The 27,672-nt window shown below is 46.1% G+C and overlaps 1 protein-coding gene and 1 pseudogene across 2 annotated transcripts in view; both read left to right on the top strand.

The window, feature by feature from the left end:
• Positions 1–27,672, top strand: part of NBEAL2 (neurobeachin like 2) — a 1,179,347-nt gene that overhangs the window by 157,432 nt on the left and 994,243 nt on the right. The gene's annotated exons all lie outside the window — the stretch shown is intronic.
• On the top strand, positions 23,048–23,166 carry LOC138567907 (5S ribosomal RNA; annotated as a pseudogene).

Genomic DNA, 27,672 nt, shown 5'->3' with positions numbered 1-27,672 from the left:
ATTGAAGTGTGTTAAAACAGAGCCTAAGTGCAACCAGCATCACAGCGAAGCACTGCACAGGGTAGGGTGCGAGGAAGATTGCTCAAGACATACCTAACGGTGCACATTGTGCGGAGGGCCCCAAAGTTGGGTGCCTGCGACGCGAGGAGAACTTATCCCTGCGCTCAATCCAATGAACCAATACGTGGGAGAGCACAACCCATTCCAGGAATAGCCCGGCGAACGCATGCCTGTACGGAAGCTCTCCTGGGCAGCTTTCTGGGACCTGGGTCTGCATTGATATAGAAGTGCGGAGCCGACACGTCAGAGACCAAGCTACCGCAGGCAAGATGACGGGAAGAGGGAGTTGTAACCAAGAGTGTAAGGGTAGACAGTCCACGATGGAAGCATTTGCCAAGACGCAGTTGTCTCCGGTGGCCGCAGCACCAAGGGGCGCGTCAGCACCAATGGAGAGCACTACAACGATCGAAAACCACCAGATTTTGGCGGCTATCACGGAACTAAAAGACTCATGGGGGTTGGCGATGGCGGACTTGCGCACTTCCCTGGAGGCCAAGATAGATGCAGTGGGCATCGATGTCGCCTTGCTGAGACAGGATGTTAGAGCGTTGGCTGAGAGGACGAGTAGCTTGGAAAGTGCGGTGAAAATCAACACGGACACTAGTAGCAGCAATTCGAAGGAGGTTCACGTGCTAAAGCAACAGGTAGCTAACCTGGAGAATCGGGCAGAGGAGGCAGAAGGGAGAGCGAGGAGGAACAACATTCGCGTGGTCGGCCTTCCAGAGGGAGAGGAAGGCCGAGACCCCACTGACTACGTCGAGAATTTACTCTTGCAGGAAATAGGGGCCGAAAAACTCTTGCAAGGTTTTGCTGTGGAGCGAGCGCATAGAGCCCTCATGAGGAGGCCACAACCGGGGACTCCTCCCCGGCCAATAATAGCGAAAATAATGAAATATAAGGATCGCGAGAAGATTTTAGAATACTTCCGTAAAGGAGGAACCATTGAGAGGGCGTCATGCACCGTCACGGCATATCCAGATTACACAATGCTGGTCCAAAGGCAGCGGTACAGCTACGTGGAGATCAAAAGAAGGCTACGTGCGACGGAGATCAAATATATGCTGCTGTATCCCACGAAGCTAAAAGTGATACATAAGAGCAAGATGTTTTTCTTTCACACGCCCGAAGAAGCGACAACCTGGCTAGACCTTCAGGGTTGTCCGGAACAGGAAGCGGATCAAGCGCAAGAGTAATACGATAAGTGGCTGAGACATTACATGTAGCGGGATATGATGTGCAGTGGGTATCCATTTGAAATGTGGGTGGTGGCTCTGGTTGAGGGATATCACTGGGTACGGGTGGCATTTGAAGTAGATCTCATGGACTGGAGCGGACACAAGGACTTGAATATAGCAAAACGTAAATAGATGTGGTATTTGTACAGTTAAGTGTGTTGAGTTTATAGCAAATAGGAGCGGCAGGACGTGAGCACCCTATCCCCCCATAACAGTCCTAGCAGACTAGCCAGTAGGGCGGCCTTACCCCGCGGAGCATCGAGTACAGGTGGGAGCCAGGAAAGTGCTAGATGCGGGGGAGCCTGAGATCCAGGGATGGAGCTGGGCAACAGTTGGGGAGGGAGTTGGGGGGGGTTGGGCGGGAGAATGGGGGGTGGGAGGCGTGGGGAGTTGGGTGTGGTTGGGTGGGATGAGGGGAAGGGAGGGGTGTTTGGGGTGTGTGCAGTTAAGCGAAGTTTGAATTGGGATACGAGCCTACGTAGACGAGAACGGGTATGAACAGTGGATTGCGCCGCTGGGGTGGGGGTGGAAAATTAACAAGCCATGGGGGACCTTAAAATAATCACGTGGAATGTTAGGGGTCTAAACAGTTATTTCAAGAGAAACAAGGTTATGTTATACTTGCGAAGACAAAAGATAGACATTGCGCTATTACAAGAGACCCATTTGACAAAAGAGAGACTGGGAATGATCAAGAAGAAATGGAAAGGAGTGGTGGTGGGCTCAACATACTCAGCTTATGCTAGAGGGGTCCTTATCTGGGTGGCCCCGCATGTCCCCTTTCATGGGTTACAGGAAACTGCTGAAGGGGACGGGAGGATGGTCCTATTCAGGGGCCTGGTAGAGAACAGAGAAATAAGTATAATCAATACATGCGCTCCCAATCAGAATACAGCGATGTATTTTAGAACCCCGAGTGCTAACCTTGGTATGTGCATGGGAAGTGCGGTAATCTGGGGTGGGGATTTCAACTGTGTACTAGACCCAAGGGTGGATAGATCGGACCAGAAGTTGGAAAAACCAGCCCCGGCGGCACGGGTGTTGCGAGCGTTACTCAATGATTTTGATTTGACTGATGTTTGGAAAGTGAAGCACCCCCAAGAAAGACAGTACTCTCACTACTCGGCCCCACAACAGCTGTCCACCAGACTAGACTATGTCTTTGCTACGTCGGACATAATAATGGAAATGGGGCGGGCGGAATATAAAGCGAGAGTCCTGTCGGACCACTCGCCCTTGATTGTTAGCTGGCAATACTGCCCTCCAAGAGCAAGGATCCCGACGTGGCGTCTCCGAGCGGAGGCGCTTAAGGATCCCGTGTTCAAAGAAGAGGTACGGGAGGAGATCATAAATTACTTTGAGGAGAATACGGGTAGTGTAGATTCGGGGTGCACGTTATGGGAGGCCTTTAAAGTAGTGTTGAGAGGCGTGGCCATAGCAAAGTCCAAAAGTCTGCAAGGCGGTATCCTGGCTGATCTGCAGGAGGCTGAGAGGGATTTGGAAAAAGCACAAAGGGAGGATGGCGATATTGGTTTGAATGCGGAGCGGATACTTCAACTTCAAAAGAAGTGTGGAGAGCATTGGGATAGGTTGTGTAAATTGAATTATAAGAAATACATAGAGAGACAGCACGCGGGTGGTGACAAGACAGGACGGCTTTTGGCGTGGTTATACAAGAGCGAAACCCCCAGATCCACCATCAGAGCAATAACAAGAGATGATGGCAGTGTAGCGGACACCCAGGAGGGAGTTAATCAGGAATTTGCCACGTATTACAGATAACTGTATGGGGACGTTGAGGAGGATAATCTAGGGAGGATAAAAGAAACACTCGAAGATATAGGTCTGCCCAGGATAAATGCTGAAGAGAGGGAAGAGCTGGATGCACCAATCACTTTAGAAGAGCTGGAAGCGGTGGTGAGACAATTGCCTACTAGTAAAACCCCGGGGGCGGATGGGTTTCCGAGCGAGTTCTATAAAGCATACATGGCAGAGGTGCTCCCTCCGATGCTGAATATGTTGAATGAAGCGTTTGAGACGGGACAGCTGCCGGAGTTGCTAAGGGAAGCAATTATAATTCCGCTCCCTAAACCGAATAAACCTGGGCACAGATGAGGCTCCTACAGACCACTATCAATGCTGAATCAAGACAGCAAGATCTTAACAGCTGTTTTGGCGAGCAGACTGCGAAGAGTCATAGACAAACTCATACACCCGGATCAGACTGGGTATGTTCCAAACAGGAACATAACTCACAATCACAGGCGACTCCACCGAGTCATTGAATGGGCGGGGGGAAATGAGGGCGACTTGGCAGTAGTGTCCTTGGATGCGGTAAAGGCTTTTGATTCTGTTAAGTGGCCATGGCTGCTGTCGACTCTGGCGGAATATGGGATGGGGCCCGCATATGTAAAATGGGCAAAGATGTTATACAGTGCGCCGCTCGCTAGAGTTAAGACGGGAGCTGTTATTTCAGAGAGATGGCAGTTAGGCAGAGCTACTAGACAGGGATGCCCGTGGTCCCCTATGTTATACATATTGGCATTGGAGCCTTTGGCTATATACCTCAGACAGCAGTATGACACCATAGGCATCGAAGTGGGTGGGGAGCGACATTTGATCTCTTTATATGCAGACAATATGTTATTGTATCTGAAGTATCCGGAGGAGAATCTCCAGTATATTTTGGAGGTTATGGATCGGTATGCGGGGCTGTCTGGAATAGCTGTGAATCCACAGAAGTCTGTGATTTTCCCGCTGGGTAAATATAGGGGTCTCCCTGTAGAACAGCTGCCGGTATTGCAAGCCCCTTAGGGGCAGTTGATATCTTTCGATACCTTGGGATAGACGTGTATCATACGGTTGAACAAGAACATAAGCACAACACGGAGGTAGCCGTGGGGAAAATAGAGAAAAGTATGCCATTTTGGGGGAAGCTGCCGCTAGCTATGATGGGACGTAGTGCAATGCTTAAGATGGTGGTTTTGTCCAGACTCCTGCATTATTTCGGGAACATTCCATACCTCATACCTGGGAAGTTTTTTGTCAAGCTTAATAGTATATGCAGGGACTTTTTGTGGCAGGGAACTAGATGCAGGATGGCATTGTGGAAATTGCAAAACTCTTACGAAAAAGGGGGATACGGCTCCCCAACTATGAGGCCTACTATGTAGCGGGCCACCTGCAATACGTTGCTAAATGGCTCTCGGATGAAAGTACCCCCGAATCCAGATTGTTTAGTGCAGACTGTGCCCCATTTTACTTAAAAGAGATGATCTGGTTATCCGAAACAGAAATGCAGGGGCGCCCCAAAATGATGATGCTTGGGTGGAGGATTTGGCGCCCCGCGTGAAGGATGATGGAAATCCCGGCTCCGTGCTCCCCGCAAGTACCACTGGTGGCACTGGCCAAAGGAGATGTGCAACTGCGGAGGAAGATTAGAAACCACTGGGAATCAGTGGGGGTGGCAACGGTGGGAGATGTTTGGCGGGAGGGAGCCATCATAAGTTTTGAGGAGTTGGGCGAGGACACAGGGCTACACGTAGGTCAATATATTACATATCATAGACTGGCGCGGGAAATTAGGAAGACTTGGCCCGAAACTATTCTCGAAGCAGAGCCGGATGGTATTGTTGACACTATATATGACGTAACAGAGGGAGGGCACGAGATTTCAAGATTGTATGACATGCTGATGCTTAGGATTGGTAAAGAACCAACGCAACTTAGATTAGATTGGGAAACTGAGGTGGGAGGCCCGATGGAGGATGGGATGTGGGAGTGGGCTCTGTGGTATCATCAGAAGGTGTCGAGAAACGCTAGACTGAAACAGATACAATTATATATTACGCATAGGGCGTACATGACGCCCCTGAGGATATCAAAGTTTAAAAACGCAGGTAGACAAGCATGTCCCAAGTGTGATGAAGAACGGGCTGACATGTTACACATGTTTTGGTCCTGCCCGGTGGTTGGGCGCTTCTCGAGCGAGATAGCGGCGAAACTGGCAGATAAAGGAGTCACACTGGTTGTAGAGTCAGCCTGGGCCTGCCTATTGGGGGGGGTTCCCTAGATCGCAGAAACTGAAGCATGTTAACAAATTGAGGGACTTGGCGTATGTGCTGGCTAAGAGGAGGATTGCCATGGGGTGGAAGGCTTGTCATAAACCACAGGTGGAGATATGGTGGAAGGAATTGCAGAAGTGGGCGGAAGCAGAGACTATGGTATGGCAGGAGTCCAGTATGATAGGAGGGGAAGAAGAGGTGGGAACCCTGTTGGCTTGGAAATCACTGATAGCGGAATTGTTTGGAACGATGCTAGATCTGGCAGATTCTAATGGAGAACAGACCCCACCGCGCGGTGTGAACACAGAGTGAACAGACCGGATGGGCTCGTAGGGGGGGTGGGTTTTGGGGAGCAGAGATCAAATTGTATGTGTACACATTCAAAACTGTATTATGGCATCTTGTACTGTATATTTGGTCTGTATTGTTTTGTTGGTTGAAATTTAATAAAAAACGTTTAAAAAAAAAAAAAAAGTAGCTACCTGCAAAGGTGTTGATTCGGGCATAGAAGCGACTGGCAAAAAAGGTTCCAACAGAACATGGTAATCCTAGCGACAAAATTCAATAGGGGTCCTTATGTAGAATATGTCCAAAGGAGTGGTATTCCAGCCTAGATTAGTGCCTAGCCGACAAGAGGATACTTAGAAATGAAATTCAGCGCGGTTATAGGTAATTGAAGGTATGAGAATGGGTATACCACGTCATGAGAGATCTTATAGATTATGTGGAGAGGCGGGACTGGAAACTGTTAGGCATCTTCTAATAGAATGTGTCAGACTTATCTGATAGCTTCTAACACTGAGCTTGATAGGTTATCCTTAAATGAGGTGAGGGGGCTTTTTAAATAGGGCAATGATGCCAAGTCCATTTATTATTTAGTTACATTTTGTGACTATGTGATGGAGGTTTTAAATGCTATATGTCATGAAGGAATTGATGTGAAAGAGGTTTTTAATGCTATTTAAGTATGGTAAGTTATTTTTGTATTGTATTGGAGGAATTGATATACGATCGTCTTGGTTTTTTCCTTTGTATATAAAGTCCACATGTGACTATGGGCCTCATTACGACCCAGGCGGTAAGTTACCGCCTGGGTCGTACCTTTACCACCATGGCGTAAACTACGTTTACGCCATGGTAGTTGGCGGACTTACCGCCCCATTCCGAGGTTGGCGGGGCGGTAAGTCCCCATTAACCCATTTACCCTTCTCCATTCCCATTTTTGCCCCGTAGGGCATAATGGGAGTGGGGAAGGCGTTAATTACGCCACCGTAAATTATGGTGACGTAATTAACAACAAGGTCCCTTAGCGCCATGGATTTTAACACCTGCTAAAAGCAGGTGTTAAATCCTCCATGGCGCTAAGGGACCTCGGAATCAGGCGGTAAGGGTCGGCGCTGTTTACGCCGCCGTAAACCCCTTACCGCCTGGGTCCTAATGAGGCCCTATAAGTATGCTAATAATATATTTCTTTAATGCATCCACGCTCTTCTACAACGTAATCTCTCTACCATAGAGTTGCATACATGCCTTCACGGTTTTCATTCTCCAGCTGGTTTCGATGAGGTCTGTCGGCATTCCGGTGAGCGTTCCATACCAGCCTTGGGTCTATCATGGAAATAGGCCTTTATGTGGTGCTGTCAAGTGCAGAATTTGGGCGAGTTTGGAATTGTCATTGTTCAGTAGTATAGATCCAGAGTGTGAGAATCCATGCTAGGGGCAGGAGCAGAAGCCCTTCTATTTTAGAAACTCACCAGAGTAACTCGCAGCCACACCCAAGCCCACTTTTGATGCAAACTGGCCATTAGGCTTTTACGACCCAGCGCACTCCTCACCTTCCCCCTTATAAAAGACATGGAATCTCCTTAGTCTCATCAAGGTCACCTTGTAATACTCTAAGCTAACTTCCCCATTCTTAACTGCTCAGGAAGGTTTTTACAGCCCACTGTCATGGCATGACAAAGCCACCATCAGAGTTGGTGTTGGCTTTGCGTCATTCCTTGAATCAGGAAGGCATGCAAAACGGTTCTGCTCATGTGCTGCAGTGCAGCTTGCCCAGTTCTTTCAGTCTTGGTAGCCGCGAATTGAGATGCATCCTATTGCATGAGTTTGGCGTTATTCCAATATGGATTTCTTCCATATGTTTCAGGGGTCTACCGAACTTGGTATTCGCGTAAGTATTCAGCCGAATTCCGGCTGAAAAAAAGCTATTCGTCTCCGGCCGAATAGTTTCTTGCTATTCGGCTCTTGCCGAACACTTTGTCATTCTCATTTTGAATGCAATGCAGCAAGAACTCAGGCAAATATAGACTTCAGTTTACAAAACTGTATAGAATTGGACCAGACACAGCCACAAGACCAGACACATTGCTATCACACAGCCGTAAAATATCTTATATTATCTGCTCTTTGGAGCATGTTTTGTTACAGATTTGTAGACCTAAAAGGTGCTCACCTTTTATACTTAGCCAGCAACAGCACAGGACAATCTTTTCTTTTGGCGAATGTTCATATGCAATGTGCACTTTCTTCAGTTGGAAACGACAAACTGAAAGAAATGTGCACATTTCACTTTAGGATACATTCAGTTCCTGTCATGTCACTTCCCATTGCGTATGTCATAGTCCCCCCTTTTCTTTTTTTAAGAACTGGAGTCCTGAGTTTAACATTATCTGATATTTTATCAGGAATGATAAGGTGCATATGTTTGTGTATTGGCGAGAAGGAGTGGCAAGGAGGTAGCAACATTTGTTCCTCTGGGCCATGCCCATGGAGAAACATTAAGAATTCACAATAGGTAGTGGAGATTAGCAGGGCTCGGTTATGTCAGGCAGAGTAATATGCTCCCACCTAACAGATGTCTCGGAGGAATTTATGTTGGCCAATTTCTCAAGTTCCAAAGCGGGCCAGTGTGTGACAGCGGGTAAAGATAGGTGTGAGGACTCTGTATGAGACAGAGCTATGCTCTGTTCTTGGAATTTGTAGGATGTAGAGTTGGAAGTGCCAGAGAATTTCTGGGATGGGACAAGTCGGGCCGAGCCTTAGAGTCCGGCTTGGCTCCAAGTGGCAAACGTGGGCTGAACCGGTAAAATGAGCATGCAAGTCTTGAAACCAAAGACCCCATTGCTTACACTCTGCCGGCATACAGTGCAAGCCCCGATTACTGGCATCCTGCCTCCCCAACACCGCCACAAACTTCCTACTTGGGGCCTCCCACACCCTAACACAAATACCATACATGGCATTCCACCCCAACAACACAAACCCGCTAACTGGAATTCTTCTTGCCCATCCCTACTAAACATAAATCCCTGCATGGCCTCCCACCTCCCCAGACCACGCAGAGAGACAACACACTACACCTACTCTGAGCAATCTGGCAATGAAGGCAACCAGAGCCAGAAAATGATTCTCCTTTAACGAGGAATAAAAGAATAAACTGTCAGGTAGTAGTGATTAAATTGCCTTTTTGTTCTGCAAAACATAGGATTATTCCTCTGAAATGTTTCCTTTTAAAGTGTTTATTTGGTTTGGCTAGTGGCAGTGGGTTCAACTCTGACATGAAGCAATTCTTTAATGAGAATTAACATGCAACAGTCTCGACAAACTACCAAAATATCTGAAAAGATTCCTGTCAAGGTATCATCGAAATACGTTTCTAAGAATTCGATTGAATGCATATAACACCAAAGAAATGATGTGGATGAAACATGACAAAGATTCAACAGACAATCTGTGCAGATTCTGTACAAAATCAATAGAATCCCTAAAACATCTAATCACAGATTGTGCTGAGTTATCGTTTTATCACTCGTCCTTCCTCTGCAGTTTTTTTTCCTGCCGGGTTACACATTGAGGAATGGTGGTTTACCTTACTATCTGGAAATAGGCCACCACTAATTTGTGCAGTGATCGATTACCTTGAAAAGATTTTGGACCGAGATCTATCTTTAAGTTAACGAACTAAGTAACGTAAAAAACAGTTATATGAACTGATTTGTCTGTTGTCTGGAAGGATTATGTGAGTTGGTTGTAATTTGTATGTAATTAAAGTTTTTGAATAGAGTTAAATGTTACAATAAAGAAATGTAAAAAAATTAATGAGAATTTGCATTTAGGGCCTTTCAGTCTAGTTATTATATGAAAGGGATTTGGATATGTGCTTTGGCTCTCCTAAATGGTAAGCCCCGGCAAATGCTTGTTTATCAAAATGTGGATTTTGCTCTTTTGACAAACATAGTAACAGCTGGTCTAGGTACTGCCAAGGTGACAAAGGAACAGACCAGGCTGAGACACACCTTTCCATCAGCACGAGTGATTGAAGACCATTTTTTACTCAGAAATGTGTGAAGGTCATAATTGCTGTTTAATCACTTCTTACAGCATTTGAATGCAAGGGCAAGAGGGATATCGGCAGCACTCGCGAGAAGGTGCCAGGTCAGAATAGCCTTTTTTAAAGAAATGGGTATAAACTCTACAGGGGAGCCTCCAGCAGGAACACAACTGGATGAGGGAGTGGAGACAGGACGATCATGCGCATTTCAATATATGGGGCAGATTGCCTTGTACATTTGCACACCGCTCTGTTTTATACATATTGCTTTTGTAGTAAAAATGTGATGCTTGTGAAATTACCCTTTGAAGAATGAAAAGCTGAATCGTGTGACACCTGCAAGCCACTCAGATTATATCAGGGTTGCCACTGCTTTAACACACCAGACTATCCAAGCAGCTTTCTTTATTGCCCAAAGAAATCGAAACAAAACAAAAACAGCACTACACAGGCAACAAGACGAAATTGACAAAAGCAACAGCAAATTTGTTGGAAAACTGCAGCAAATATATTGGTTAGAATAGGACTATATATCTTAAAGTATATTTTAGTGCTGCTATAATTTCTTTCATTTTTTTGGTGACCATCGGAGTTATATAAACAAACTTCCCCTACGTAAGATCCAGAATAGTTATATATATATTTTTTTAATGCAATGAATAGTTAGACTTTATGTGCAAAATCAATTGTAATAAAGGAACGGGTGCTTACCCATCCACCAAACACCTACAGCCTCTCTGGGAGAGTCTTCTCCTTTGTTTGGCCTATGGTGTGTGGGGGGGATGGAGTGAATAGTTGTGAGATAGAGTTCCCGCATTTCAGATTTCCTATTGACTTATGTCTTGCATGAGCCAACTTGAACCATTTTATATATTTATATGTGAGCTTCTAAGAAGTTTCAAAACTCCAATGGAGCGACTTTGCATCTGGATAGATAATGCAATGTGTCTGATTCACAAAGGTAGCTGCAAATTGCAATATCCATTTTGTTCATTGCAACCTAGTGCTTTTGCATTTTGTGAAGCCTCCTACTTTGTCTGGCACTGTTTTGAATATGCAACAACCTTATGTACATTTGGTCCCTTCATTTTGGTTAAATCTGCTTTTTTCTGGCTTTTATAATTTAAATAAAGATGCTGCATTGATTACAATGAAGAGAAATAAAAGTATAGAGTACATTTAAAATGGTGCTTAATTTTTTTATGTGTGTTTGTTCAAGTTTGGAACATAGTTGGCAAACTATTCGGTTTTCGGCATTCGGTCGAATACTAAATATGCTATTCGGCACCGCCCTAGTATGTTTTCCTTCGTCGTTGTCCTTCCTTTCAATTCTGTTCCTCGTGCCCTCCTTCCCCTTTCTGTGTTCCTGGAATCCTCTTGCCTCGCCTTCTAATCCATTGAGCCTTGCAATGTTCCTATTCAGTCTGTCGCCTACGAACCCTGAATGGCTGCTACCTCCTCAGCTCAGTGGTCAGTGCACGTCTTGGACGTGTTTTTTTCCTTGGGTTTTTTCACCCTCGAACTCTGGTTCTTTTCTTAGGGAGTCACCTGTCCAGGTTCTCCAAAATGACAGAGTGGCCTCCTCAGAAGGGAGAACCTTTTCCAACCAATACAAGTGCAACAAATCTCTGGTAGGACCAGCTCTTGTCGCCCCCCTCTTCAAATGTAACTGATCTGCCCATTCCCTATCCTCATGTGATATTACCAGCTCGTTGGTCTCACCAATTTCCGATTGACCAGTCCACCTAAGTCTGTCCCGTGACTGTACGCATTGGTGATAACCAAACTCCACACTCAGTATCTCCAAGGGAATAGAGACCGGCTAGAGACAGTCCAAAGGAGGTATGATCAAGAAATTCAAATACTTCAGGCTATATAAACCTCACCAGACGAAGAACTTGTTCTAGTTGTATAAATGCCCCAAGATTAAAACCCGTAGAAGATGAAGAGGTGGGATAAAAATGACTACTTTTGCCAGAAGTGGGCATTTACGTCGATTTTACTTTTTAACATTTTACATGAAAAATGGGAGTTCCCCTACTCATTGACAATCCCTTTCCTGCATTTTAACAGTTTCTGAAACTTCTGCCTTTTTTTCTTTTTTCCCTGTTTTGAAGCATTATTTTCATAACTTGCTGCCTCAGTAACCTGATTTTAGTTAATCTTTGTCCGTACATTTCATCATAAAAAAGAGCAATTGTAAACTGATTGGCCAATTCTTTTCTTGAAATTGACTGCACACGAGTAATAATCATAACATCTGATGGGTGAAGGTTGTAACCACTGGCATTACTATGGGCAACATTTTCTGCTGTCTTCGCCATTGCCGAAGGAGACCTGCCATATCCAATTCAACTTGGTACTGCCGCCAATGGGAGCTGTCCAGCCCGAACTGCGTGCCATATTGCATCCATTCTGCATGGAAACACTAGCAACCCAGACATGTTTCAGTCTTGTTGGACATCATCAGTGAGCCCGAAATAGATCTGGGGTTCCTTGTGGTCGCGTACAAAAGGGATGTGACCTAGAGGTTCGGGCTGCAATGCCCATTTTGGGGTGGGGCCAAGTCTGGTTTGCATAAGGCCATTCCACTTCTGTAATGGATTGGCATGCTGAAAATCGAAGGTCTAAGTATTGCCCAGAGCAATGTCCATGGTTATGTTATGTTAATTAGCATTTATGCTACGCACGTCACCACTGTAGTGGGTTTAACACGTTGAAACCTTATCCATTTGGGCAAACTGACCCCACCTAGGGTGTAAACCAGACTATGGGGTGAAATGACTAATTGAAAACTTTACAGCCATCAACCATTTATTTTTATTTCAATACACATGCTTTGTAATCCTGGTGTGGGCGCTGGATCACAATCGCATATCAATCCACAATACATGATCTCATTCCTACCTCTTGTAGGATCTCATTCAGACCTACAGTCTGAAACAGACCTCCATATTGATCTATGCGTAGTACCCCATGCTTGGTTGCTATGCTTCCGCTTCAGTAGGCACACTCTTTAAAGTGATTGATCAAATGTGCAGTCGTGATGCTAAACGTACTTGACATTTCATCTAGAATTGTGTGCTGTGAGCCCTCAAAATTTGCATCACCTTTCCCAGTCAGAGAAAATGCTGCTACACCAGGAACGGAACCACTGCCTGCTTGTCTCACAATATTGCTTGCTACCACTGCTTTTTTGATTGCTTCTCATTACAGAGGCAATTTGTGGGGGCAGTGGCACTTCATGCAAGACCCGACAGGATGCAGGAGCGTTGTTGTTGGCTGTCATGGTGCGTGGCAAGTGGGACAAGACATTTGGGGGCAATCCTTTCTGATGCTGGATGGCGTGATGATACTGTCAATGGTGGCGACATAAGTCTTGGGGGTCCTGCAAGGGCTCTCGGCTATGCTGGGAACTTGAGGTTCTTAAAGGGGTGTACAAGATGACTAACCGATTATAATTCTGGCTCTGTTTTAGCCCTTTCAAAAATTGTATACTGGTCTTTGGTACATTTGTGTAAATTATGAATATATACTTGGCCCCTGGGGTGGGCCAGGTTCTCAGTAGGTGCCAGTGAAGTTTCCCTGTGGTGAGAAAGTTTGGTGGTGATCCCCCTGCCTGCTGACCTGACAGATAACACCTAGGGGTTCCCAGCTCACGACCATTCATCCGATTTCTCCGCAGGACCATACCAGAGCCTGGAGGATGCATTGGGACATGCACTTGTACATAGCCATTTTTCATTTTATACTGGAGATTGCTCTGGTTCAAGGCCGAAACACATGTCTGGGGTTGCAAATGGTACGCTTGTCCAGAGAATTAACTAGCATTTCGGTGCTGGACTGCCCTTGTGGGTGGGACAAAGACTGATATGCAAATGAATATTTCAAATGGATTTTGCCCTCTGTGAGGAACTCATGGTGGCAACAGTAAAGTCAGACACAAGAGTTCACAGTTCAAGGGAGTTTATTAAACTGTAAATGCAGGGAGGAAAAACGCCTAAACTAAATCTAAGATGGGAGCAAGCTTCGACCATCAAATTAAAAATAAGGCTGTTCTTGTGGCGTCTTGTCAAGTAAAAGGCTTATACTAAAAAAACTATTGCCAAATCCTTAGAACTAATTCCAGAAAGAGTGTGGGATAGAGTTTCAGTAAAGAAAGAAGTGTTCACAAATAATAAGTCAGGATGTGATTGCCAGGGGTCATCCCTTTCACCACGTTTTAAGCACAGAACAAGGTGGGTCTCCGGAGCACAGCACACTCGAGCTTTCCCCAGCACGAGCCGACAGTTCTGTTCCAGCTATTAGGTTCTTCAATGGTTAAGTCTCTTGTTACAAAAAAGTGTCTTGTTTTCGAGGGCCTGATATTTTCAACAAACACAAAGTTCTGTTTCGCATATGGCTTTGGTTGACGGCTTCACCCCTGGGTCCCCCTTTTCCGGGCGCAGCCCCTCTTTTACTAACTATGAGTGATGACTTTCCACCCCTGGATCTCCGTCCTTCGGGTTAGGACCCCTTTTCAATCATCACCCTCTGTCTTTCGGGTTCACAATGGCTTTTCAAATATTTCGGTGTGGATATCCCTTTGCCGGGTTCACTCCGGTCAACACAATGTTCATGGGACTTCAGACTAAGTCCCTTCTTGTTAGCACCCCTCCGCCGGGTTCACTCTTGTCAACTTTTACAACACACTGTTCGTATATAGCTTTTACCATGCAAGATTTTTTCCCTTTTGACCGACAGATGATTGTGAAGCAAAGGCTTTCGATTGTATGGAGGATTTGACAAGACCCTGTATGACCACTTTGACCCCCTTTCGCCTTTTCCCCAAGTCCTTCTGGTTACTGGTTACGGTAGTTTCTATCATCTGGTAATCGCTCAGAGTTTCCTACTTGAGTACCCACATGGTGCTGGACTTCTCTGTTGCTGGTTTTCCCCTTGTTCAACAATAGTTCTTTTACAGGTCAAATCAGCCGTTTGCTACTTTTTGTTCAACACAGTTTGGTTTCTTATCGACTCTCCCCTCAACTCACCTGCTATGATAAACCACTTCTCTTTCCTTCTTTTAAAGTCAAGGTTGGTACCACAGAGAGAAGCGTCTCTCCCCGGTTTGGTAATCAGCGGAGGAGGGTCATCTGTACCGCCGACACCTGCTGCAACACACGCTGGCTATTGTCTGCGGTCTTGTGCTTCTGTCTGCAGAGGTTTCACAGGCTTTAATCGGAAAGGGCAAGGTTGCGTGTCTCATTGTCGCCCTCTCGGTACGCGCCATCTCTCGCCTCCTCTTGAACTGCTGTGCTTAGTTTTCAGCTTGTGCGGTCTGCTTTAATGGTACTGTGCTCTCGTGCTCCACCTTTTATCCCTGTGGGGAAGGGAAAGGGCCGCCTGGTGTGTGTGTGATTCGGTCAATTACCTGACTTTGACTGACCCTTGTATTGGGACATATCATGTAAACGGCTCTGTTGTTAGTCCGTTGTTTTTCGTGATGTGTCGAAAGTGTTTGTGTCGGAAAAGGGGGGGGCAGTGTTTTGGAATGTCCTACATGGTAGGATGGGGAAAAGGCGTTTAAAGAAGGGGGATACCTCATACCACCTGTCGGTCTCCCCCTCCCCCAGGCACCCCCATCCAGGTGATCCTCCCTCACTGGCCCTCCCCCAGGAACTAGATCCAAAAGCGATGGCTGTGTCCTGAAATTTCAGATCCCTGGGGACTAGCTAGGGAGACACCTTTGGGTTTCTCACACCTCCCACGTATTCCTCATCTTTGACATTCAAGTCTGTTTGCAGCTTGCTTCTGATTATTTTTTTTCCCATAGGGTCGAGCATTGTGCGTCATTGATCCTGATCATCGATGGCCTCCCCAGCATCCCTTGTGACGTTGATGCTGGCATATGAAGCATGCACGCTGACAGTTATCTCAGTTCTGTTTTTTCCGCATTGCTCCGTGCTTCAGAGCTACTCGCCTCAGCGAAATTTGAGTACATTTGTCTACAAGTGAGTATTTAGTGGAGGGATCATGGCTTTAAAATCAGCAAATTCTACCAGTGCCTTAGCAAAGTACACTCACACCCTTTGGGGTGTAGCTGCACTTGCAGCAGAACACATTCCGGGGGGAGAAGAAAGAGAAGGTTTCTTAAGTCTAATACAAGATGGAAAAGATGCCATGAGGCAGTTGTTGCAGTCCAGCCTGGATACGGTGGATTCAGTAAGCAGGTGAATGGCTTCCAGTACAATGTTTAGGCGCATGTCTTGGCTAAGAAAATCAGGATTTTCTGCAGACGTCTAGGCACGTTTGATTGACATGCCATTTGATGGGACTTCCTTGTTTGGTGAGAAGTCTGATAGTAGCCTGGAAAAGCTGCAAGCGTCTCAAGCTGCAGCTAAATCATTAGGGGCGACAATCGGACAACCTCAACTTTCAAATCAAGGATGGAGAGGACGTCCTTTTAGTTTTTATTCTTCTTTCTCTAGAGAAAGAGGTCAATTCTCACAAAGGGGGCAAAAAGAGCCACTTGTGAAAGTAGAGGAGGAAGAACTCCCTTTTCAACACCGGCAGAGTTACCCTTGGCTACAGGTGGTACAGCAAAATTACTCCATCGCCCACAAGTCTGTGTTAGGAGGCAGACTGTCATGTCATCTCCAGAGTTGGCGAAGCATAACTTCGTACGCATGGGTGCTACAAACCATAGCAGGCGGTTACTGTCTGCCATTTCTAAAAAGACCTCCCGATTGCCCCCAAAGGCCAGATCAACCTTGATTCCAGATCCGCTCCTCCAACAGGAGATTCTCATCCGGTTGGAGAAAGGTGCAATAGAATTGGTACCTGCAGCGGAGAGAAACCAGGATTGGTATTCTCCCTACTTCCTGATACCCAAGAAGGGCGTAGGAGTGCGACCCATCTTGGACTTGAGATGCTTGAACACGTTCCTCAGGAAGGACAAGTTCAAGATAGTAACTCTTTTGTAGATCTTTCAGGCCCTTCGACTCAAGGATTCATTGGTGTCTTTGGACCTTCCGGATGCTTAGTTTCATGTGCCGATACATCAGAAGCACAGAAAGTACCAGAGGTTCACAGTCGGCGGTTCTCGTTAGCAATTTTGGGTTCTGCCATTCAGGCTCACCTCAGCCATGAGGGTCTTCACCAAGCTTATGGCAGTAGAGGCAGCAAGTCTAAGGAGGGAAGGGATACACATCTACCCCTACCTAGACGACTGGTTGATCAGGGTTGTTTCTCCGGAACAGTCTCTGAATCATCTCAGTCGCACCTGCCACTTCATCCATGAGCTGGGCTTCACCTTGAACTTCAGCAAGTCCCACTTGACACCATCACAGAAGCTTCAATTCATTGAAGCAATCCTGGATTTAGCTTCGGGAAAAGCTTTGCCACCCGAGTTAAGGGCGCAACATCTCTTGCAGATGGTCCAAAAATTCCAGAGTGCCCAACGTCTTCCGGCCTACGACTTCCTAAGGTTGCTCGGCCTCGTGGCATCCTGGATGTTTCTGGTGCCAGAAGCCCGTCCGAGAATGAGATCCCTTCAGTGGGTGCTCAGATCCCAGTGGTCTCGATTCTCCAGCAGAATGACAGACCTTCTCCAGGTCCCGACAAAGGTCGCCCAGGATCTCCTATGGTGGGCTAGCCGAGAGAATGTCATGAGGGGTGAACCCTTTTGGCAACCATGGCTAGAGACGACAGTTGTGACAGACCCCTCCCTCACAGAATGGGGAGCACACATGAGAGATCTTTCAATAAGCGGACACTGGTCTCAGTCGATATACAGACTCCATATCAACCTTTTGGAGCGGAGGGCAATCAGACTAGCGCTGATGGCCTACCTGCCCTCAATACAGGGGAAGTGTTCATACTTGCGAAGGGAGCAGTTGAATGGAATGTTGCCCTTCTGTGCAGCCAGGGAACCCCAGTTATGTCGCCTCCATGAGGGAGACCTTCCTCATGATGCACCCCTCGATTCATTTAAATGAATACAAACGGAGATGCTATTCAAGCGAAAGAGCAAAGATACCACCAGGTATGCGTCAAGCTGGGAAGAAAACAGATAGATTTCAGTACCAATAAACCCTCTCTGATAATGAGATCTACTTGAGGAGAGGATAACACTGACCTGGATAGAATGGTGCTTAGTCGATGTTTCAGATTTGTCTGCTGTGAAAAACTCTGTGGCCTCGCACTAATAGAAATGACAAATGAAAGGGAATTAAGCCACAGGGAAGGAAGGACTCCAGGGGGAAAAAAGACTAATATACCGGGTATATTACCTAATAGAGGAGGAGTGAAGGCCCAGTAATAGAAATAGATCAGTCCAAGGAATTCCAGAAAGATGAGAACAAATCCTAATAGAAGGATAATGAGCAAAAAGGGGAAGGGAGATAGTGATATTAGTAAGGACCTAATCCCGGGCGGTACGAGGATGCACGAACGACACAAATTCAGTGCATGTTGCGTTAAAGCTGCATGGCGTCCAAATTTCAGTGCACAAAACCATTCCAGGAATAGCCGTATCAAAGAAAGGAATATCCAAGTTCAGTCTGTGTTGCACGCAGAAGTTGATACCTTTTAATTCATCAAGCAAAAGTACCAGAACGGAATCCAAAAGCAGGTCAGTAAGGCGGAAACAAGGTCACAATGAAAGCCAAGTACAGGAAGAGCAAAACAAATACACCGGAGCACTAACTTCAATCAGAAACACTGGTGCAGTGAAAATGCCATTTTTTTATGGCATTGTGGCAGTTTGCGCTTCGCGTGGAGTAACCATCGCTACACAAGGGTTTAACTGACGCAAGTGTGCAGCAGCACGGGTTGAAAATGAACACGGTGGTGGCGTAGGTGCCATGGCAACTGCCAACACTTTATGATAGGAAAGGAAGGACTAAGCTGTTTGCATGGCATACATACGCAGACTTTCGGAGTCCTGACAGGAAGAGTGTCTTGATAATGACGGACAACACAGTGGCCATGCACTACCTCAACAAGAGAGCGGGCGTAGGGTCATTGCCCCTGTGCAGAAAGGCAATGCATCTCTGGTTCTGGGCACTGAGAGAAGGAATCACTCTTCTGGCAGTTAATTTAGCCGGAGAAAAGAACACGGCAGTGGACGCTCTGAGCAGGCAGAGCACTATCTCCCACAAGTGCGAACTAGCTCAGGAAGTCCTTCTGGAGATCTTCCACTTTAGGGGTTCCCCAATGGGCGATCTGTTTGTGACCAGTATTAACGGAAGTGCGAATTGTTCTGCTCCAGGGAATTTCCCCAAAGAGGAGCTCTAGGAGACTTGTTCGTGGTGGACTGGGAGTTTCCACTGCTGTACGGGTTTCTACCGGTCCCTGTCATTCCTCATGCCATCAGGAGTTTGAGGAAGTTCAGGAAAACCATGATCCTAATTGCTCCGGATTAGGCAAGGAGAACGTGCTACCCATACCTTCCGGAAATGCCCATCTGCCCTCCAATACGTCTTCCCCGAAGAGAGGACCTACTCTCACAGGAGGAAGGTCACATTCTTCACCCAGAGGTCAGGACTCTCAATCTTCACGCCTGGTGTCTGAGAGGGTGAGATGCAAAGATTGAGACCTCCCAGAAGATGTAATGGAAGTGTTGCTTTCGGCAAGGAGGCCAGCAACTAAATCCCTGTAACTCTGTCATTGGAATACGTTTCACAGCTGGTGCAGGGAAAGGAGACTAGATGCTTTCACATGTAAACTTCCCCATGTTCTGTCTTTCTTGCTCCACCGGACCCATTATGGGTGGCAAGTGGCCATGGTGAAGGGCTACTTGGAGGCACTATCAATCTTCAAAAGATCTACAGATGAGGGGTCATATTTCAAAGTGCTGATTGTAGCACACTTTTTGAAGGGCTATGCCAATTTGTTTCCGCCCAGTCCCTTTATTGTGTCATTATGGGATTTAAATCTTGTATTAAGAAGTTTTATGGGAGCTCCATTTGACCCCTTACATTCGTGTGCTCTGAGGATGCTGACTATGAAAACGGCCTTTCTAGTAGCTATCACGTCTGCCCACAGGATAGGTGATCTACAGGCCTTCTCTTCCAAACAACCTTTTACATCCTTTTCCAAGGATAAAGTAATTTAAAGAGTTAGGTCATCTTTCCTTCCGAAACTTGTGTCAGAGTTTCATTTAGCATAACGTATTGTACTGCCATCTTTTTACCCTCCTCCTTATCCATCTAAAGAGGAGGAGACACTACATAGTCTAGACGCAAAAAGGGCACTAAGCTCCTACATTACAAGGACTGCAAGTATTCAGTGATCCGCTTTTAATCGGTTATGCTGCCGAAGACTGGGCCTGGCAGTGACAAAACAAACAATCTCTAGATTGTAATTTGCACAAGAGAGCGTTGCTCGTCAACAGGCAAAGATTCGCCTCTAGGCTGCTTCTTCAGCTCTGGAAAGGGGTGTACCGGTGCGGGAGATTTGTAGAGCAGCAACCTGGTCGTCACTTCACACTTTCAGTATGTTTTACTGTGTAGATTCTTTTTCAGGAGAGGAAGCCACATTTGGCAAAGCTGTCCTCCGTAATATTAACAAATAAGAAAATTCTTGGCACCCACTGCCTGACTCAAACTGCTTTGGGAGTCTATCAAAGATGAGAAATACTTGGGAGGACACAATTCATTTGAAGAACAAGTTACCCAAGGTAATGTTCTTTCGACTGGGTATTCCTCACCTCCCACCCATCCATCCCCGCTTGCCTGCTTAGAATTTTCTGTGTCTTACACCTTTCTTTCTCGCAATGTCAAGATTGTCTCCTCCTATAACACAGCATGCAAGTTAAAGGAGGGAAAAAATGAGAACTGAGATAAGTCAGTGCGCATCATTCACATACCAGCGTTGACATCACAAGGGACGCTATGGAGGCCATCGAGAACCAAGAATCAACGACACTCAACACTATGAAGAAGAAAAAATCCGAAACGAGCAGCAAGCAGACTTGAATGTCAAAGATGAGTAATACGTGGAAGGAACATCCAGTCGAAAGAACGCTACTGTGGGTAAGTAAACTTGTTTGTCTCCTCTGTAAAGGGTACAGTGAGCTAAAACGTGGTTGTAGACCCTCCTGAGTGGAAGCAATTCCAAAGAACAAGTTATTTGACCCATGTTCATTCTCAGTAGAGGGGCTCTCGCACTCCTTTTGAATGTTGTAAAACTTGGGGTTTCACCCTAAGTAACCAAGGGTAAACCAGACGAGGACCCCATGCTCACTGTGTCTTAGAGAGACTCTGCTTCACCTCACTGATTCAGCGTTGTTGGTACTCTTGTTCAGTCGAGATTTGCCTAGCATTTCGGTGCTGGACTGCCCTTGTGGGTGGGACAAAGACTGATATGGAAATTAATGTTTCTCCTCTGTGAAGGGTGCAGTGAGCTAAAACATGGTTGCAGTCTTTCCTGAGTGGAAGAAATTCTATAGAACAGGGTATTTGACCCAAGTTTGTTCTCAGTAGAGGGGCTCTCGCACACTTGTTGACGTCTGTGTATGAACGTTTGTTTTTAGTGCACTAGAGGGGGAATAATTCGACATGACATTTCAACAATGTATGTATAATTCTGTTTGCTGCATTTTAAATTAAATACGGTCAAATGCTTTCTGACAAAATGTGTCCTATGTATTTCCTTCCTCTCCGTCGGTGCCTGCGCCATCTAGAGTTTGCATTTGCCTGTGGGACACTTGACTGGGTAGCCCGTGATTTAAGTGCAATGAGGAATCAAGGGGGTGCGCTAAGAAGGGTTTGTGGCCTCAGTAAGGGCAGCAGGGTGGGATGGTGGCTAGAAATTGCTCCCAAGCACTGACACTGGGATCCAGGCGGAAGATGTGGGCTCATTTCTGTTGTTGGCTTTTCAGCACCTGCCTCTCCTTAATCACAAGCGCCGACCCCCAGCGGCAGCCCTTTCACCCATCAGAGATTGTCTTTGCCATCGGGTTCAAGGGCTGCCTCTGGGGGATGGCGCCTCCAATTGAGAAACCGGTGGAGAGGTGGTACACCAAAGGGTGTGATAGCTGTGCACCCTCCTCTCCTATTTTTTTTTTTTAATCCGAGGTGCTTTGCCCCACAGGCAGTTATTTCACCTACCAGAGCCGTGTAGTGGAAAGGATGCATGCAGGAGTTGCAGGCTTCGAGGTAACCTATCCCTACCAGATCCAAAGGATCTAGAGTATTAGTGGAAAGTGGGAGTTTGACCCCCTGCATGACATCACTGAAACGAAACACTAAAACACATGTTGTTCACCCCCCTCAGTGCAATAGAGGTGGGAGAAGGGGCAGGCATTTCGCTACCTCAACCCCACCCCCCGTTTCATAGGGCCCCCATCTTTCACTATCACACAGCCGTATAAGATAGATTGCTTACCACAGTAGATAAGCTTCTGCTCCCCACTGTCATCAGCACCACAAGGTCATGTAAACCAGAGTCACGGGGTCAGCTTGGCACTCTCCTGTCTTGATGTATCTATCGTATGAGACATCTTCGTTTGTGATTTGTAGGCACAATAGTTATGTATGCTGATTAACAGCCTTGAGGTGACAGTGTTGTCCGGAGGCTCAGCAGCACCGGCCCGGAACGTGATTATTATAGAAGGTTCGAAATTGCTTTCTGCCTTGGGCTGCTCTAAACCATGAAGTCATAGGGAGTGGTGGGAAAGTGGCATATTGCTGATCTGTTCACCCACAGCATGTTGCCAGACCTCGCCCGTGAAACAGGATTCCATAAAACGGGAGCAATGGTGGGGGGGCGGGGGCGGGGGGGGATCAGAAAAAAACCGGGCACTTGTCAGCAGTGCAGCCTTTAAAACATTTCTTTTTATTTTATGATTTTAGCAGTGTTGTTTAAAACTAAAGCAACGCGTATGCGATTTGGCATGTTCCAAGCCCTGGCTACCTGGTGTTTTCATGCTACCTATGAAGGCCTGTCCGCCTCCGTTCTCCTCCCTAATTTGAAGACTCTTTACTTTGTAAAATAAAGAATGTGATTTCTGCGTCCATCGCAGAGAGCTCCCTGTGCCCCCAGGGGCTGCCTCGGCAAGGTCGGCCTAGAATCGTAGGGGTCGCTTGTAGTGAAACTCACATTCCCAAACCGGCACGTTTCTCAGTCTGGGGGAGCTCGAATGACCGTATACGATTGAGGTGGAGGGGCACAAAATGATTGGAGAGACCGAGTCCATTTCCTGAGCAGATTCTGCTTTTTACTAGACATTCTGTGTTAAAGATGTCTTGGATACGTGTACTAATGAAAACCTGTAGGAAAAATGCATTTTTAAGGATCATTTGATGTTTGTTTTGGTGCATTTCATCGAACCATGTAAAAATATGGCAATTTTGGGCACTATATTACCAGAGTTTTACCACACCACACTGAATGCGCCCGATCTCGTCTGATCTCAGAAGCTAAGCAGCGTTGGGCCTAGTTAGGACCTGGATGGGAGACCGCCTGGGAATACCAGGTGCTGTAGGCTTAAAATAAAAAAAATAAAAAATGACCGGAATTTTTTGGTGCAAATAATAAGGGGATTTGGTTAACATTTAGGAATGCACTTTTCTGCAAACAGCTGTTCTCTCATGGTCAGTTTGTTTTTCTACATAGCCCTTCATGGCCGATTCCACCTGCTTGTAAGTGATGGAATGGCTGTTATGATGCACATAACAAGGGGGGGCGGGGGGAAGTCCTGGGAGTCTCTCTGCCAGACATTAGTACTGGTTACGAGAGCCTTACCCAGAGTCGTTAGCTCACTGTCTTTCACAGAGGAAAAATCTCTAAAACATATCAGTCTTTGTCCTTCCCCGGGGCAGTCCAGCAGCGAAATGCAAGGCAATTCTCCTCTGAACAAGGATAGTGAGCTTAAGGCTCTAGAAACCAGGACTAATGTTTGGCAGAGAGACTCGCAGGAACCCCCTGCCCCCTGTTTTTTGCATGGCTGTTATCATTACCTAATTGACTTGTTAACAAACCGGGGCAAAGTTGTTTATATGTTTTGCAAAGAACAATTCTTTGGGTGATGACCCCCACTCAGTCCCCACCACGTAACACTTGATTTTTCACTCACTCACATTTTTGGTAAATTTACTTGGAAAAACTGTGTAGCATCATATTAAAAGTACATGCAGTGCACCTCCGATCAGCGGTAATGGATCCTTAACGTTCTTATTTAATGAATCAAGCACAGATTGAAAGGAGAATTGAGTCCAACATAACCCTCTTGTGCAGTTATTGTCTAATGGATTGCCCCCTCCCACGGATTCCTCATTTTAGGTATATTCTTCCCCTGTTATCAGATTTCAGAAACTATTGGACAGCAGGTGGACCTCTCGCTGTGCTTCATTCTCAAGGCAGAAGTAGCTCGCAATACAATTCGACTTGGCTAGTCAACGCCGAAGCTTCCATTTCCAAGAGATGTGAGGATTGCGATGCGAAAATGTCATTTATTGATTGTGGTCAGTCGGAATTGGGAGACCGACACAGAGGCATGATTGAGAGGACTTTCATTAAGGCAAGAACAAGGCCTAAACTCTCCGTAAACCTACACCTCCAACTCTACCCTAAAACGGAACAAGTGAAAGGGTGCCCGCCAGGAGGTTCAACCAGAAATAAAGTCCTCTGTCAAGAATGCTAATCTAAACAAGTTCCTGTACCTATCTCGCAAGAGGAAATAAAAACGTATGCTTTCAGAACTAGCCAATGAAAGGGGCAGCTGCTGGCTTCTGACATCCACCCCTTGGTCTTATTACCATAGGTACTTGTCTTGGTGTACACCTCAAATCATGCAGTTAAAATCCTACTGGAGGCCGTCCCAGCCGTCCACTCATTTCTCATTTCTCTGTCGTTCTTTCCACTTTAGTTTTCTAACAGTCCTTCTCTCGTCTGAAAGACTTTAATCTTTCTTGCTCTCCTTAGACTGGGTCATTTCAGTCTCTTTAAAAAAAATCAACAAATGGGGATGCATTAATAAATTATTTCCATAAAAATCAATGCATCAATAAGTGATTATTAATGACACATTTCAGGTGCTCTGGGTAAGTCCCTGGCTAAACGGACGGAATAAACATTAAAACAAATGTAGCTTGAAATATTCGCAACGGTTTCAACATGAAAGTTAGTGACATTTAATTATTGAAGGAATCTTGTTTCAGTCGTATTTATAAGGAGGAATACATTTGTACTTTTATGTTTACTGTCACAGGAAGGCAGTACATTATCACATGAAGAAGGAATATTGTGATTCTGAACCGGGTAGTGATTGTATGAGCAGCTATAGAAGGTATCAGGTATTAATATCGCCACATATATGGTCGCCGTAAATAATATTGCCACGAAAATGTTGTGGCGATATTATTTGGGTGACCATATATGTGGCGATAGGGGCAAAAAAAAAAACATTTTAAAAAAAAATAAAATAAAATGTGGGGGTGTCCCCCGCATGTTCCATGCAATAATGTCGCCACGAAAAACGACAATTTTTCGGCGATATTTTTGTATGCCGATATTTTTGTGGCGACATTATTACATGGAACCCTATAGAAGTTTCATCAGTCAGATGACCAAATGACCTCTCTCACACTTTATATTTTACAAAATTGACAGTATTCAGTCTTTAAGAAGACAAACATTTTTTTTCATCACAGTCGAAATTTGGGTTGTAAAATCAATTGAATTGTTTATGAATCTATGTTGTATGTTTTATGAGTATGAAGAACAAATTCACGAGTATCTCACTCTTGAACATTATTTATTTGAACACTCACACAATAAACATTAAGAATTGATAAAGCATATAGAATTAGTTGTTTACATTGAAGGAGTGTTCCCCATAGGAGTGTTCGGGTATCTCTTAGAGTTTCAACAAGCTTTTGTTTTACTCCTTTCATTCTCTTCCCCACTATGGGGCTCTGCTCATTATCACTTCCCACTCTGTGGCACTCTTTATCCCTCCCCTCTCTGGGGCCTTTCAGTTCTCTTCTGTTCTTTCCCCACGCTGCCTCTTCTTGTTTCCCTCTCCACTTTGGGGCTTATTTCTTTCTCACTTCCGCACTCTGTGTATTCTCGGATCTTTCCACACTCCAGGGCTTGTTTTTTTATCTCTCCACACTCTGGAGCTTCTCGGTTCTTGCCCCACTCTACGGCTTCTTTGTTCACTCCCCACTCTGGGCCTTTTCATCCTCTTCCTTGCTTTGTCCTACTTCCGATGAGAGCGGTATAGAATCTGCATGGGTCTTCTATCGCTGCAGAGCTGCTTACCAACTTACTTGTCAACTTGTCTCTGCCTGGGCAGCTGGTGACTCCTCTATCCTGCTCACTCTGTGCAGGAACCTGTCTGCGGATTCTCCTTGGATCTTCATCTCGGCACGCCGAGGTATTTCGTTTTTGTCTGCCCGACTGGGTAGGACTCTGCCAGTTACCGCTCTGGTGCACCTTGCTGCACTGCCATAGTACAGACCGCCGGCCGGGAGGCTGAGTCTGGCGTTCTCTCCTCCTTACCAGCCACACCACCTCTGGGCGCTCTGGCGCCATTGAACTTTTGTAGCACAACTCTTCTGATTGGTTGTTTCAAGGATGCTCCTCCAGGGTGCTTGCCAGTCTGCCTCTCTGCCACCTTCCATAAGAACTTGGCCTGTGGTTCTTAAAGTGAGCAGCGCTCACAAACGCTTCTTTATGTAAACCAGTTTTCTATGACTGTACTACTCTGTTCATAGATGAGTGTGTTGGTGGGTCGCTGAGCCCTTTGCTATTCCAACTCTGTCTCCACCCCCATACTGCTGCTTAGCAGGAAGCTGTAGAGATTCCCACTGAGTAGGATTGGCCCTCCACACAAGTCTAGGGCCGGCCTTGGGGACCTGGAGGATCGGCATATATCTCCTAGGTGGGGGCTGTCCTCAGTTTATCGCAGATGGCTGTGAGATGCTTTAGGCGGTATTTCTACGTTGAACTGTAGACAACAGTATCATCCATGTAGGCCCAGGCATTGGTTTGGCAGGGAGCTAGGACGTGGCCCATCAACCTTTGGAAGGTCGCTGGAGCTCTGTGTAGTCCTAAAGGTAGGACTGTGAACTGAAATGGACCCTCCGTAGTAGAAAAGGATGTCTTGGATTTGGCCTCTGTAATCAAAGGGACCTACCAGTAATTTTTTGTGAGGTCCAAGCAGGAGATAAATCTTGTGGTACACACTCTCCACTAGATCACTAGGACCTCAGCATGGACCTCCTCTCCTGTGGCATGGGGAAGGCAGCTGCTACCTGACCCTGGGGATGCTATCATGTGGGACTCATGCCAGAAGGAATTGGTGACCTCCTTATCTCATGATTCCCCTATACTTCCTAAAATATTGATTGCTTATTGTAAAGTAGAACAAACAAATGTTACACAATTCCCTATGGACTTCAGTAACCATAATGCTTATGGCACTGAGACTAGGAAGAAGGACTCGGACGCAATGAGGATTCAGAACGCTGTTTTTCAAAATGTGCGGTCTAGTTGTTACATACCAAAGCACTCTACCGGATCATTTAATTCCAAAAATGAGGCACAGTTGCAGAAAGAGGAAGGTGGTGAAGGAGATGTCAAAGGCCATGCAGAAGGCATAGCTGTTGAAGCAGAAGTTATCTGAGGTATAGGAGCAGCCACGGAAAGAAGCACGCCAGTGAAAGCCGTAACTAAACGTCAAAGTGATCAAAAGTACAGCGTACGCGCAGCGGGATGCAGCGTGTCAAGAAGAAGTCGAGCTGATGAGGAGACATGCTCCCAACTCAGCACATGGCCTGTCGGTGAGAGAGCAGCCGCAGAAGATCAACCGAGCTGTCAGATCTCCCGGAGACCCACGCGAAGCTGCCCAAAGGTACGCAGAAGTAGGAGAGAGCGGGAAGGACATTGTAGTTCCGCCGCAACACCTGACTGCAAGAAGGTGCTGCCAAAAAAGATGGTGAGCTGACTATATGTAAATGCTGGCCCCGGGGAGCTCTGCATAAGAAAG

The sequence above is a fragment of the Ambystoma mexicanum genome, chromosome 2p, assembly GCF_040938575.1.
Source record: "Ambystoma mexicanum isolate Mex_15411 chromosome 2p, UKY_AmexF1_1, whole genome shotgun sequence".
Lineage (NCBI taxonomy): Eukaryota > Metazoa > Chordata > Amphibia > Caudata > Ambystomatidae > Ambystoma > Ambystoma mexicanum.
Note: the sequence above shows the minus strand (reverse complement) of the source record. Positions and strands in the feature narration are given on the sequence as shown.